Raw genomic sequence first — 13,082 nt, 5'->3', positions numbered from 1 at the left:
CATATAAGGATGATCACTTGATTAGAGAACTAGTCGAACGGTTAGAAGCTAGAAATGAGTATGGAAATGCCCACATTGCTAGAACTGATAGGATGCATCCATCATTTAGTAATCTATGTCATAATGCTAAACGAGTATATAAACCATTGATTGTGGATTCTGGTGCATCACATCATATGATAAGTGATGAAAACTTGATTAAGGATATAGAACCTACTCATGGGCATGTGATGATAGCAAATGGGGATAAGATACCTATTAAGGGAATAGGAAAGCTTAAGTTGTTTAACAAAGAATCTAGAGGTTTTTACATGCCTGAATTCACATCAAACCTATTATCTGTGAAGAAATGTACTAATGATTTACAATGCAATGTTATCTTTAGTCCTAATGATGTGAAGTTTCAGGATATTGAGAGCAGCAGATTGATTGGGAAAGGGGTGACTAAGGGAGATCTCTATATGCTTGAAGAACTCACTTATGTTCCTGATTATAGTTGCTCGTTTACTTCTGCTTCTTTGTTGAATAAAAATGCATTGTGGCATGCTAGAGTAGGACACCCTCATGTTAAAGCTTTGAACTTAATGGTACCAGGTGTTGTGTTTGAGAACAAAGATTGTGAAGCTTGTATTTTAGGCAAGCATTGTAGAACTGTGTTTCAAAAGTCTACTACCGTTTATGATAATTGCTTTGATCTAATTCATTCAGATGTGTGGACTGCCCCTTGCTTATCTAGAGATAGTTATAAGTATTTTGTCACATTCATTGATGAAAAATCCAAATACAGCTGGTTAACCTTAATTCAGACCAAAGATAGGGTACTTGATGCATTTAGGAACTTTCAAACTTATGTGACTAACCATTATCATGCTAAGATTAAAATTTTGAGATCAGATAATGGAGGAGAGTACACAAGTCATGCATTCAAGCAACACTTATCACAACATGGGATCCTACATCAAACAAGCTGTCCGTATACTCCACAGCAAAATGGAGTGGCTGAGAGGAAGAATAGGCACCTCATGGTAGTGGCAAGGTCTCTTATGTTTCAGAGTAATGTTCCAAAGAGATTTTGGAGTGATGCGGTTTCCATTGCTTGTTACTTGATAAACAGAACCCCAACCAAGGTTCTGAATGAGAAGGCTCCATTTGAAGTTCTGAACAGGTACAAACCAGCCCTTGATTACTTGCGAGTCTTTGGATGCCTATGCTTTGTACTCAAACCAGGAGAGATGATCAACAAGCTAGAAGCAAGAAGTACTAAGGCTGTGTTCATAGGATACTCAACTACACAGAAAGGATACAAATGCTATGATCCTATAGCAAGGAGAGTACTTGTATCTAGAGATGTGAAGTTCTTGGAAGATAGGGGATACTATGAAGAAAATAATCAAGAAGACCTGAAGGACTTAACATCAGACAAGGCCACCACCTTGCGGATCATCCTTGAAGGTCTTGGAATCAGTACATCCCAGGATCCGAGGAATCACACAACTACACCTCCTGAAGTTGGTTCACCATCCCACCTTGATCATGAGGGAGGAGAGGAGCATGAGGAACCTATGCAAGAGGCGAATCAGGATGAAGGAGGAGTAGAGAATGAAGGAGAAAAGAGCATAGGCTCTGATGGTCATGGTCATGATCATGGTGTGAGGCAAACACCTTCTCAAGATGAAGTGGTAGAAGAACAACAGGATGAAGAACCGGTTGTGCAGCAGTCACTAAGAAGGAGTACAAGGATAAGGAAGGATCCTTCTAGCTGGGTAAACACGAGAGTGTACTACAATGCCCAAGCTGTGAAGCATCCTTCTCAAGCCGTGTGCTCCTTTGCTCAATATCCAGAAGAACATTGTGCCTTCATGGTTAACTTGGATGAGTACTACATCCCAAGAAGCTTTGAAGAAGCAATCATGGATAAATAATGGAAGGAGTCAATTGGAGCTAAGGCAGGAGCTATGATCAAGAATGATACATGGTATGAGAGTGAGTTACCAAAAGGGAAGAAGGCTGTGACTAGTAGATGGATATTCACAATCAAGTACAAAGCGGATGGAAAGATTGAGAGGAAGAAGTCAAGGCTAGTTGCAGGAGGTTTCACTCAAACTTATGGAGAAGATTACATAGAAACCTTTGCACCAGTAGCTAAACTACACACAATCTGGATTGTATTAAGCTTGGCTGTGAATCTTGGATGGGGGTTATGGCAAATGGATGTGAAGAATGCCTTTCTACAAGGTGAACTTGAGGATGAAGTGTATATGCATCCACCTCCAGGCCTTGAACACTTAGTGAAGAGAGGGAATGTGTTGAGACTGAAGAAAGCTATCTATGGGCTGAAGCAATCACCAAGAGCTTGGTACAACAAGTTGAGCACTACTCTAAATGGCCGGGGCTTCAAGAAGTCTGAACTAGATCACACCCTCTTCACACTCACGACTTCCTCAGGTATGATTGCACTCCTTGTGTATGTGGATGATATCATTATCACAGGAAGTGATAAGGAAGGTATCATAGCAACCAAGGAGTTTCTTAAATCCATCTTTGAGATTAAAGACTTGGGAGAAATGAAATACTTTTTTGGAATTGAGATATGTAGATCCAAGGAAGGTTTGTTCATGTCCCAAAGGAAGTATACACTTGATCTTTTGAAAAGTGCAGGTGCTTATGGAGGCAAGACAGCAAGGATGCCTATGGAGGATGGCTACAAAGTCCCACGAGAGGGGGAGATTGAAGACAGCAAACCTTATCAGGATCCTAAACTCTATAGAAAACTAGTTGGCAAATTGATTTATCTTACTATAACTAGACCTGACATTTGTTTTGCTGTGAATCAGGTGAGTCAACACATGCAAGTGCCTAAGGAACATCACTGGCGCATGGTGGAGAGGATCTTGATGTATCTCAACGGCTCACCTGATCAAGGAGTATGGATGGGCTGCAATGGAAGCACTGAAGTGGTGGGATACTGTGATGCGGATTGGGCTGGTGATAGAGCAGACAGGAGATCAACCACAGGCTATTGCACATTCATTGGAGGCAACTTGGTGACTTGGAAGAGCAAGAAGCAGAAGGTGGTGTCTTGCTCAAGTGCAGAAGCTGAGTATAGAGCTATGCTGAAGCTCACAAACGAGCTAGTGTGGATCAAAGGCATCTTCAAGCATTTGGAGATTGATCAAGCCACGCCAATGACCATGCATTGTGACAACCAAGCCGCCATTCACATTGCATCCAACTCGGTGTTCCATGAGAGAACCAAGCACATTGAAGTTGATTGTCACAAGGTGAGGCAGATGATCATCTTAGGAGTCATTTTGCCATGCTACACAAGGAGTGAAGATCAGTTAGCGGATGTGTTCACCAAGGCTGCAAGACAGAAGACAATGGAGTCCATTCACATCAGGTTGGGCCTCATTGATCTTGGGAAGAGAAGGAGCTAATCCCCTTAGCTGCAAGGTCTTTACTCTTTTTCCCTCATCAAAGTTTTATCCCATTGGGTTTCCTTTGGTGAGGTTTATAATGAGGAAGATCTTGTGGCTTTCCAAGCTTAGGCTTTCACAAAGCTAAGCTTGAGGGGGAGTGTTGAGTTGAGTTCAGCATATACGTGAGAAGAGAAGAGGAGTTGAGGAGATGAAGAGATGAGGCAGAGTGGAGTTTAGAGAGAGTATGGTACGGACGTCCGTACAAGGCCGTACAAGCCGTACAGTCCGTACCATCCAAGCCTCGACCAAAACTTACCATGCATTGCCCAAGTGAAATGGTAAACGCGGAAGAGTTACTCAAGAGGAGAAGGATCAGAACGTTGAGAGGATAAGGGAAGAGCATGTCAGGCTGTGACAGGCTGTAAAGAGAGGAAGCATGCGAGTCCTCTTATCCGTCCATCCCTAAAGCAACCTTTGACTCCACATGCTTCAATAGTGCCCATTTCGAGTCTTGGAAACCCTTGTAGCTCTCTTATAAATATGTAACCTCACTCATTAATAACATTAAGCAGTTCTGAGTCTCTCAAATCTCTTAAGACACAATGATTCTCTCTTAGACACTAAACGGCTCTCTAGTCTCTTAATCTTTCATAAACTCTTCCTAATCTCTACTTAAACACTCTCTTATATTCTGATTACTCTAAGGATCTCTTAATCTCATAGAATCTCTTTGTGAGAAGCTTGATTTCGATACATAAACTGGTGGAGAATCGCCAGGAAGTTGAATAAATCTCATAGGAGTTGGCAAGAAGAAGTTATCCCACTTTCAAATCAGGTGATTCCAGTTTCCCAGTTTGGGAATAACACAGCTTCTTCGTCGTTCCAATCAAACCAGGATGAATCACTTTGTGAGAAGCTTGATTTGGATACATAAAGTGGTGGAGAATCACCAGGAAGTTGAATAAATCTCATAGGAGTTAGCAAGAAGAAGTGATCCCACTTTCAAGTCAGGTTATTCCAGTTTCCCAGTTTGGGAATAGCACAGCTTCTTCGTCGTTCCAATCAAACCAGGATGAATCACTTTGTGAGAAGCTTGATTTGGATACATAAAGTGGTGGAGAATCACCAGGTAGTTGAATAAATCTCATAGGAGTTGTGATGAAGAAGTTATCCCACTTTCAAATCAGGTGATTCCAGTTTCCCAGTTTGGGAATAGCACAGCTTCTTCGTCGTTCCAATCAAACCAGGATGAATCATTTTGTGAGAAGCTTGATTTGGATACATAAAGTGGTGGAGAATAACCAGGAAGTTGAATAAATCTCATAGGAGTTGGGATGAAGAAGTTATCCCACATTCAAATCAGGTGATTCCGGTTTCCCAGTTTGGGAATACCATAGCTTCTTTGTCGTTCCAGCCAAACCTGGATGAATCACTTTGTGAGAAGCTTTATTTGGATACATAAAGTGGTGGAGAATCACCAGGAAGTTGAATAAATCTCATAGGAGTTGGCAAGAAGAAGTTATCCCACTTTCAAATCAGGTGATTCCAGTTTCCCAGTTTGGGAATAGCACAGCTTCTTCGTCTTTCCAATCAAACCAGGATGAATCACTTTGTGAGAAGCTTGATTTGGATACATAAAGTGGTGGAGAATCACCAGGAAGTTGAATAAATCTCATAGGAGTTGGGATGAAGAAGTTATCCCACTTTCAAATCAGGTGATTCCAGTTTCCCAGTTTGGGAATAGCACAGCTTCTTCGTCGTTCCAATCAAACCAGGATGAATCACTTTGTAAGAAGCTTGATTTGGATACATAAAGTGGTGGAGTATCACCAGGAAGTTGAATAAATCTCATAGGAGTTGGGATGAAGAAGTTATCCCACTTTCAAATCAGGTGATTCTGGTTTCCCAGTTTGGGAATAGCACAGCTTCTTTGTCGTTCCAGTCAAACCTGGATGAATCACTTTGTGAGAAGCTTTACTTTGGATACATAAAGTGCTGGAGAATCACCAGGAAGTTGAATAAATCTCATAGCAGTTTGGATGAAGAAGTTATCCCACTTTCAAATCAGGTGATTCCACTTTCCCAGTTTGGGAATAGAACAGCTTCTTCGTCGTTCCAATCAAACCAGGATGAATCTCTTTGTGAGAAGCTTGATTTAGATACATAAACTTGTCGAGAATCACCAGGAAGTTGAATAAATCTCATAGGAGTTGGCAAGAAGAAGTTATCCCACTTTCAAATCAGGTGATTCCAGTTTCCTAGTTTGGTAATAGCACAGCCTCTTCGTCGTTCCAATCAAACCAGGATGAATCTCTTTGTGAGAAGCTTGATTTAGATACATAAACTGGTGGACAATCACCAGGAAGTTGAATAAATCTCATAGGAGTTGGCAAGAAGAAGTTATCCCACTTTCAAATCAGGTGATTCCAGTTTCCCAGTTTGGGAATAGCACAGTTTCTTCGTCGTTCCAATCAAACCTGGATGAATCTCTTTGTGAGAAGCTTGATTTGGATACATAAAGTGGTGGAGAATCACGAGGAAGTTGAATAAATCTCATAGGAGTTGGCAAGAAGAAGTTATCCCACTTTCAAATCAGGTGATTCAAGTTTCCCAGTTTGGGAATAGCACAGCTTCTTCGTCGTTCCAATCAAACCTGGATGAATCTCTTTGTGAGAAGCTTGATTTGGATACATAAAGTGGTGGAGAATCACCAGGAAGTTGAATAAATCTCATAGGAGTTGGCAAGAAGAAGTTATCCCACTTTCAAATCAGGTGATTCCAGTTTCCCAGTTTGGGAATAGCACAGCTTCTTCGTCGTTCCAATCAAACCAGGATGAATCACTTTGTGAGAAGCTTGATTTGGATACATAAAGTGTTGGAGAATCACCAGGTAGTTGAATAAATGTCATAGGAGTTGTGATGAAGAAGTTATCCCACTTTCAAATCAGGTGATTCCAGTTTCCCAGTTTGGGAATAGCACAGCTTCTTCGTCGTTCCAATCAAACCAGGATGAATCACTTTGTGAGAAGCTTGATTTGGATACATAAAGTGGTGGAGAATCACCAGGAAGTTGAATAAATCTCATAGGATTTGGGATGAAGAAGTTATCCCACTTTCAAATCAGGTGATTCCAGTTTTCCAGTTTGGGAATAGCACAGCTTCTTCGTCGTTCCAATCAAACCAGGATGAATCACTTTGTGAGAAGCTTGATTTGGATACATAAAGAGGTGGAGAATCACCAGGAAGTTGAATAAATCTCATAGGATTTGGGATGAAGAAGTTATCCCACTTTCAAATCAGGTGATTCCGGTTTCCCAGTTTGGGAATAGCACAGCTTCTTCGTCGTTCCAATCAAACCAGGATGAATCACTTTGTGAGAAGCTTGATTTACATGAGAAGAGAGATCAAAGGAAGAAATGGAGTAGTTGTGTGAAGTTAAGGAGAAGTGTACGGATAGGGCAAAGGCCGTACAACTTAGGTACCTTGGGAGGAAAGGCAAAGCTCACATCTATCCTAAAGTGGCCGATGACTCTACAAGAGGAAGAGGCTTTAGGATATGACCGTTGGAGGATAAGGTTGGGACACGGCTTGAGCTGTTGCTAGCTGTAAAGGCAAAAGGAGCATCTAGGCAAAGATACCTTTGGCATCAAGAGTGTAAAGCCTCACCTCCGTTCATTCAAATGAAGCGCGCCTCTCCTTGGTTTGACTCCACATGCTTAGTCTCTAGGATTTGCGTTCACTATTACAAAACCCTTGTATGCTGATCCATATAAATATTTAATCTCTCCATAATAATAAATCAGACAGTTCAGCTTATCTTTGCCTCCATGGCTTACTCTTAGTCTTGTTCTCTAAACCTTACTCTCTACACTCGTTTCTTCTCTAATCTCTCTTAAATCTATTCTAAACACTCAGATTACTCTTCATTACTCTAAAAGTGATATGGTATCAGAGCCAGGTTCATGAGAATCTGAGTTCTTGTTGAGATTTGTATTAAGACAAAGGATAAAAGCTAGGAGCTGAGCGTTGAAGATTCAAGCTTCAAGTCTTCTCCGGTTGTGTTTTGAGTCTTGTTGGTGTGATTACTACTCTCAGTCCAAGATTTAGCAAGCTGTTTACGTCTAGCTGCTTCAAGATGGATAGTGGGATGAAGATGAAGGTGGCGGTGGTGTTCAAGGGGAACAACTACCTAGTGTGGTCACGGATGGTGAAGACCGCAGTTGGAAGCAAATGCTTGTGGGGACACATTACCTCAGGAACGCCCCCAAAGCCGGTTGCTCAAGAAGAAGACAAGGATGAGACAGCAAAGGATCCAGTTGAGAGGTGGGAGCAAGAGGACATGATGGTGATGTCAGTTCTTCATGCTTCCTTAGAGTATTAGATTAAGAGAATGAAATGATTTAGAGAAGATTAAGGAACAGAATGTGAGATTATGAAGAGTTTAGGTGAGAATCATGATTAAGAGAGTATGAATGTAGAGAGATAGACTCAGAACTGTATGTCTATTATTAATGACAAGAGTTACAATATATAGTGAGAGATCATTAGGGTTTTCGAAATCATAAAGAGGAGCTAAGCATGTGAGGTCAACAAGGTTAGGATAAACTCTCTTTAACTCGGCCAATCAGAGTTCCCACATGCTTGGAGCATCTAGGATCTTGGACAAAGATGCTCTTGCCTTTCCAGCTGTGCCAGCCTGTAAAGCCGCGCCTCTCTTATCCTCCAACGGTCTGATTCATCAGCCAAAGCCCCTTCTCTTCCCATAAGTTACTTGGGTAACTTCTTGTAACCGCGGTCGAGGTTTCACCTGTCTGAATGTGTACGGACCGTACGGCCTTGTACGGCCTTGTACGGTCATGCCAATGTGAACCTCTCCCATCACACCAATGCTTAACATACTCTCTTCAGTCTTCACCCCTTACTACTTCACACTTGTATATTGAACTCTTCTCAACAGAGAGAGGGTACTATGAGGAGCAAAACAAAGAAGACTTGAAGGATCTTACCTCGGAGAGAGCCATTACCTTGCGGATCATCTTAGAAAGTATTGGGGTCAAGGTAAGGCAAGATCAGCAAGGACCTGGCAGTAACCCAGGATCTCAACCACCGAATGGTGGAAGTTCAGCAACTCCCACTTCTGATCATGGGGGGGAAAGGAGTGAACCAGATGTTGAGTTGAGCTGAGTATATGTATGAAGAGCTAAGGAGTTGAAGAGGAAAGGAGATGAGGAAGCTTAAGGGAGTTTAGGGAGAGCATGGTACGGACGTCCGTACAAGGCCGTACAAGCCGTACAGTCCGTACCATCCAAGCCGCAACCTAAACTTACCTTGCACAAGTGAAACGGTAACTATGGAAGAGTTACTCAAGTGGAGAAGGATCAGACCGTTTAAGAGATAAGGGACGCGCATTGCCAGGCTGGGACAGGCTGGAAAGCTAAAGCACCTTTAGTCCAAGATGCCATAAGCGTGTGATGCCTCTTAGTGGTTGATTTGAATCCTTTACCTTGACTTCACATGCTTACTCCTTAACTTTGCGATTTGTAAACCCTAGTAGCTCTCCTATATATTGTAACTCATCAACACTAATAAAGATTAAGCAGTTTGAGTCTCTCTAATCTCTTAGACACTATGGTTCTCTCTTAGACACTAAACGGCTCTCTCTAGTCTCTTAACCTTTCACAAACTTCTCTTAATCACTTCTTAAACTCTCTCTTTTATTCTGATTACTCTAAGGATCTCTTAATCTCATATGGTATCAGAGCCAGGTTCATTTGAATCTGGGGTTTGATCTTTAGAGAGTTCCAAGCTAACGGCTTTGAAGCTACACGCGAGTAGTTTTGAGGTGTTGAAGCTGGGATACGTTCTAGTTGAAGCTGTGCTACGTTCTGTGTGTTTGCGTGATTCTAGACTCAAGGTTGGTGTGTACGAGATTCAAGATTCAAGTTTTCAAGTCAAGCAAAGATGGAACATGGGATGAACATGAGGATGAAGGTAGCGGTTACTTTCAAAGGTAGCAACTACCTTGTGTGGTCTCGGATGGTGAAGACTGCGGTGGGAAGTAAGGGTTTGTGGGGGCACATCACAACAGGGGAGGCTCCGAAACTCATTACTCAGGGAGGAGATCAAGAAGAGGTCTCCAATGAAGCGGCTGTGGAGAAATGGCAACAAGAAGACATGCTGGTGATGACGGTTCTACACGCATCCTTGGACCCAGCTATCTTGGATGCCTACAGCTACTGTGAATCAGCCAAAGAGCTGTGGGACACGCTGAAGAAGGTGTATGGGAACACTTCCAACCTCAGCCGTGTGTTTGAAGTGAAGCTAGCGATCAACCGTCTTGCACAAGAGGACATGGAGTTCACTAAGCACTTGGGGAGGTTCAGGTCCTTATGGTCAGAGCTGGAGATGCTGAGGCCGAGCACAACTGATCCAGATCAGTTGAATGAGAGGCGCGAGCAAGACAAGGTCTTTGGGTTACTTCTCACACTGAACCCGGCCTACACTCAACTCATCCAGCACATGTTGAGGTCAGACAAGCTTCCGGACCTTGAGGAGGTGTGTGCGCAAATCCAAAGGGAGCAGGGATCTATGGGGTTGTTTGGAGGAAAGGGGGAGCTCTCTCTTGCCAATCAAGCAGCTCATGAGGACTCAACCGAGGCTCCACAAGCAAACAAGGCATCTCACGGGAAGTACGAGGAGAGGAAGTTCAATGGCAACTGTGATCATTGCAAGAAGCATGGTCATAAGAAGAGCCAATGCTGGATACTACACCCACACCTCAAGCCGGCCAAGTTCATGAAGGAGCGTGAGGGAAGGGCAAATGTGACTGAAGGTTCAAGTGGAGCTGGCACCAGCAAGACGAGTGAAGTGGATGGGCTTGGAGGCAATGATGGGAATGGGAAGTCTCTGGTGGCTTACACGGGCGCCTCAAGCTCACGCAGCAATGATGACTACATCAAGAGATCAGACCTTGATGCTCTCTTCAAAATGCTAAAGGAAAACGGTAACACTTATGGTTATTCCTTTGGAGCTTCTATGATTGCATATAAGGATGATCACTTGATTAGAGAACTAGTAGAACGGTTAGAAGCTAGGAATGAGTATAGAAATGCTCACATTGCTAGAACTGATAGGATGCATCCATTACTTAGTAATCTATGTCATAATGCTAAACGAGTAGGTAAACCATTGATTGTTGATTCTGGTGCATCACATCATATGATAAGTGATGAGAACTTGATTAAGGATATAGAACCTACGCATGGGCATGTGATGATAGCAAATGGGGATAAGATACCTATTAGAGGAATAGGAAAGCTTAAGTTGTTTAACAAAGAATCTAGAGCTTTTTACATGCCTGAATTCACATCAAACCTATTATCTGTGAAGAAATGTACTAATGATTTACAATGCAATGTTATCTTTAGTCCTAATGATGTGAAGTTTCAGGATATTGAGAGCAGCAGATTGATTGGGAAAGGGGTGACTAAGGGAGATCTCTATATGCTTGAAGAACTCACTTCTGTTCCTGATTATAGTTGCTCGTTTACTTCTGCTTCTTTGTTGAATAAAAATGCATTGTGGCATGCTAGAGTAGGACACCCTCATGTTAAAGCTTTGAACTTAATGGTACCAGGTGTTGTGTTTGAGAACAAAGATTGTGAAGCTTGTATTTTAGGCAAGCATTGTAGAACTGTGTTTCAAAAGTCTACTACCGTTTATGATAATTGCTTTGATCTAATTCATTCAGATGTGTGGACTGCCCCTTGCTTATCTAGAGATAGTTATAAGTATTTTGTCACATTCATTGATGAAAAATCCAAATACACCTGGTTAACCTTAATTCAGACCAAAGATAGGGTACTTGATGCATTTAGGAACTTTCAAACTTATGTAACTAACCATTATCATGCTAAGATTAAAATTTTGAGATCAGATAATGGAGGAGAGTACACAAGTCATGCATTCAAGCAACACTTATCACAACATGGGATCCTACATCAAACAAGCTGTCCGTATACTCCACAGCAAAATGGAGTGGCTGAGAGGAAGAATAGGCACCTCATGGAAGTGGCAAGGTCTCTTATGTTTCAGAGTAATGTTCCAAAGAGATTTTGGAGTGATGCGGTTGCCACTGCTTGTTACTTGATAAACAGAACTCCAACCAAGGTTCTGAATGAGAATGCTCCATTTGAAGTTCTGAACAGGTACAAACCAGCACTTGATTACTTGCGAGTCTTTGGATGCCTATGCTTTGTGCTCAAACCAGGAGAGATGATCAACAAGCTAGAAGCAAGAAGTACTAAGGCTGTGTTCATAGGATACTCAGCTACACAGAAAGGATACAAATGCTATGATCCTATAGCAAGGAGAGTTCTTGTATCTAGAGATGTGAAGTTCTTGGAAGATAGAGGATACTATGAAGAAAAGAACCAAGAAGACCTGAAGGACTTAACATCAGACAAGGCCACCACCTTGCGGATCATCCTTGAAGGTCTTGGAATCAGTACATCCCAGGATCCGAGGAATCACGCAACTACACCTCCTGAAGTTGGTTCACCATCCCACCTTGATCATGAGGGAGGAGAGGAGCATGAGGAGCCTATGCAAGAGGCTAATCAGGATGAAGGAGGAGTAGAGAATGAAGGAGAAGAGAGCATAGGCTCTGATGGTCATGGTCATGATCATGGTGTGAGGCAAACACCTTCTCAAGATGAAGTGGTAGAAGAACAACAGGAAGAAGAACCGGTTGTGCAGCCACTAAGAAGGAGCACTAGGATAAGGAAGGATCCTTCTAGCTGGGTAAACACGAGAGTGTACTACAATGCCCAAGCTGTGGAGCACCCTTCTCAAGCCGTGTGCTCCTTTGCTCAATATCCAGAAGAACATTGTGCCTTCATGGTTAACTTGGATGAGAACTACATCCCAAGAAGCTATGAAGAAGCAATCATGGATAAAGAATGGAAGGAGTCAGTTGGAGCTGAGGCAGGAGCTATGATCAAGAATGATACATGGTATGAGAGTGAGTTACCAAAAGGGAAGAAGGCTGTGACTAGTAGATGGATATTCACAATCAAGTACAAAGCGGATGGAAAGATTGAGAGGAAGAAGTCAAGGCTAGTTGCAAGAGGTTTCACTCAAACTTATGGAGAAGATTACATAGAAACCTTTGCACCAGTAGCTAAACTACACACAATCCGGATTGTACTAAGCTTGGCTGTGAATCTTGGATGGGGGTTATGGCAAATGGATGTGAAGAATGCATTTCTACAAGGTGAACTTGAGGATGAAGTGTTTATGCATCCACCTCCAGGCCTTGAACACTTAGTGAAGAGAGGGAATGTGTTGAGACTGAAGAAAGCTATCTATGGGCTGAAGCAATCACCAAGAGCTTGGTACAACAAGTTGGGCACTACTCTGAATGGCCGAGGCTTCAAGAAGTCTGAACTAGATCACACCCTCTTCACACTCACGACTCCCTCAGGTATGATTGCACTCCTTGTGTTGATGATATCATTATCACAGGGAGTGATAAGGAAGGTATCATAGCAACCAAGGAGTTTCTTAAATCCATGTTTGAGATTAAAGACTTGGGAGAAATGAAATACTTTCTTGGAATTGAGATATGTAGATCCAAGGAAGGTTTGTTCATGTCCCAAAGGA

General features: G+C 42.3%; 1 long non-coding RNA gene across 1 annotated transcript; it reads left to right on the top strand.

Annotated features, from left to right (window-relative positions):
• Nucleotides 1-5,437: 5,437 nt before the first annotated feature.
• Nucleotides 5,438-7,948, top strand: LOC117130815. Its single transcript, XR_004454093.1, has 2 exons — nucleotides 5,438-5,528; nucleotides 7,795-7,948. It is a non-coding gene; the product is annotated as an uncharacterized LOC117130815 (long non-coding RNA).
• The last annotated feature ends 5,134 nt before the right edge of the window (nucleotides 7,949-13,082 follow it).

Source organism: Brassica rapa, unplaced genomic scaffold (genome assembly GCF_000309985.2).
Source record: "Brassica rapa cultivar Chiifu-401-42 unplaced genomic scaffold, CAAS_Brap_v3.01 Scaffold0683, whole genome shotgun sequence".
Classification (NCBI taxonomy): Eukaryota; Viridiplantae; Streptophyta; class Magnoliopsida; order Brassicales; family Brassicaceae; genus Brassica; species Brassica rapa.
Note: the sequence above shows the minus strand (reverse complement) of the source record. Positions and strands in the feature narration are given on the sequence as shown.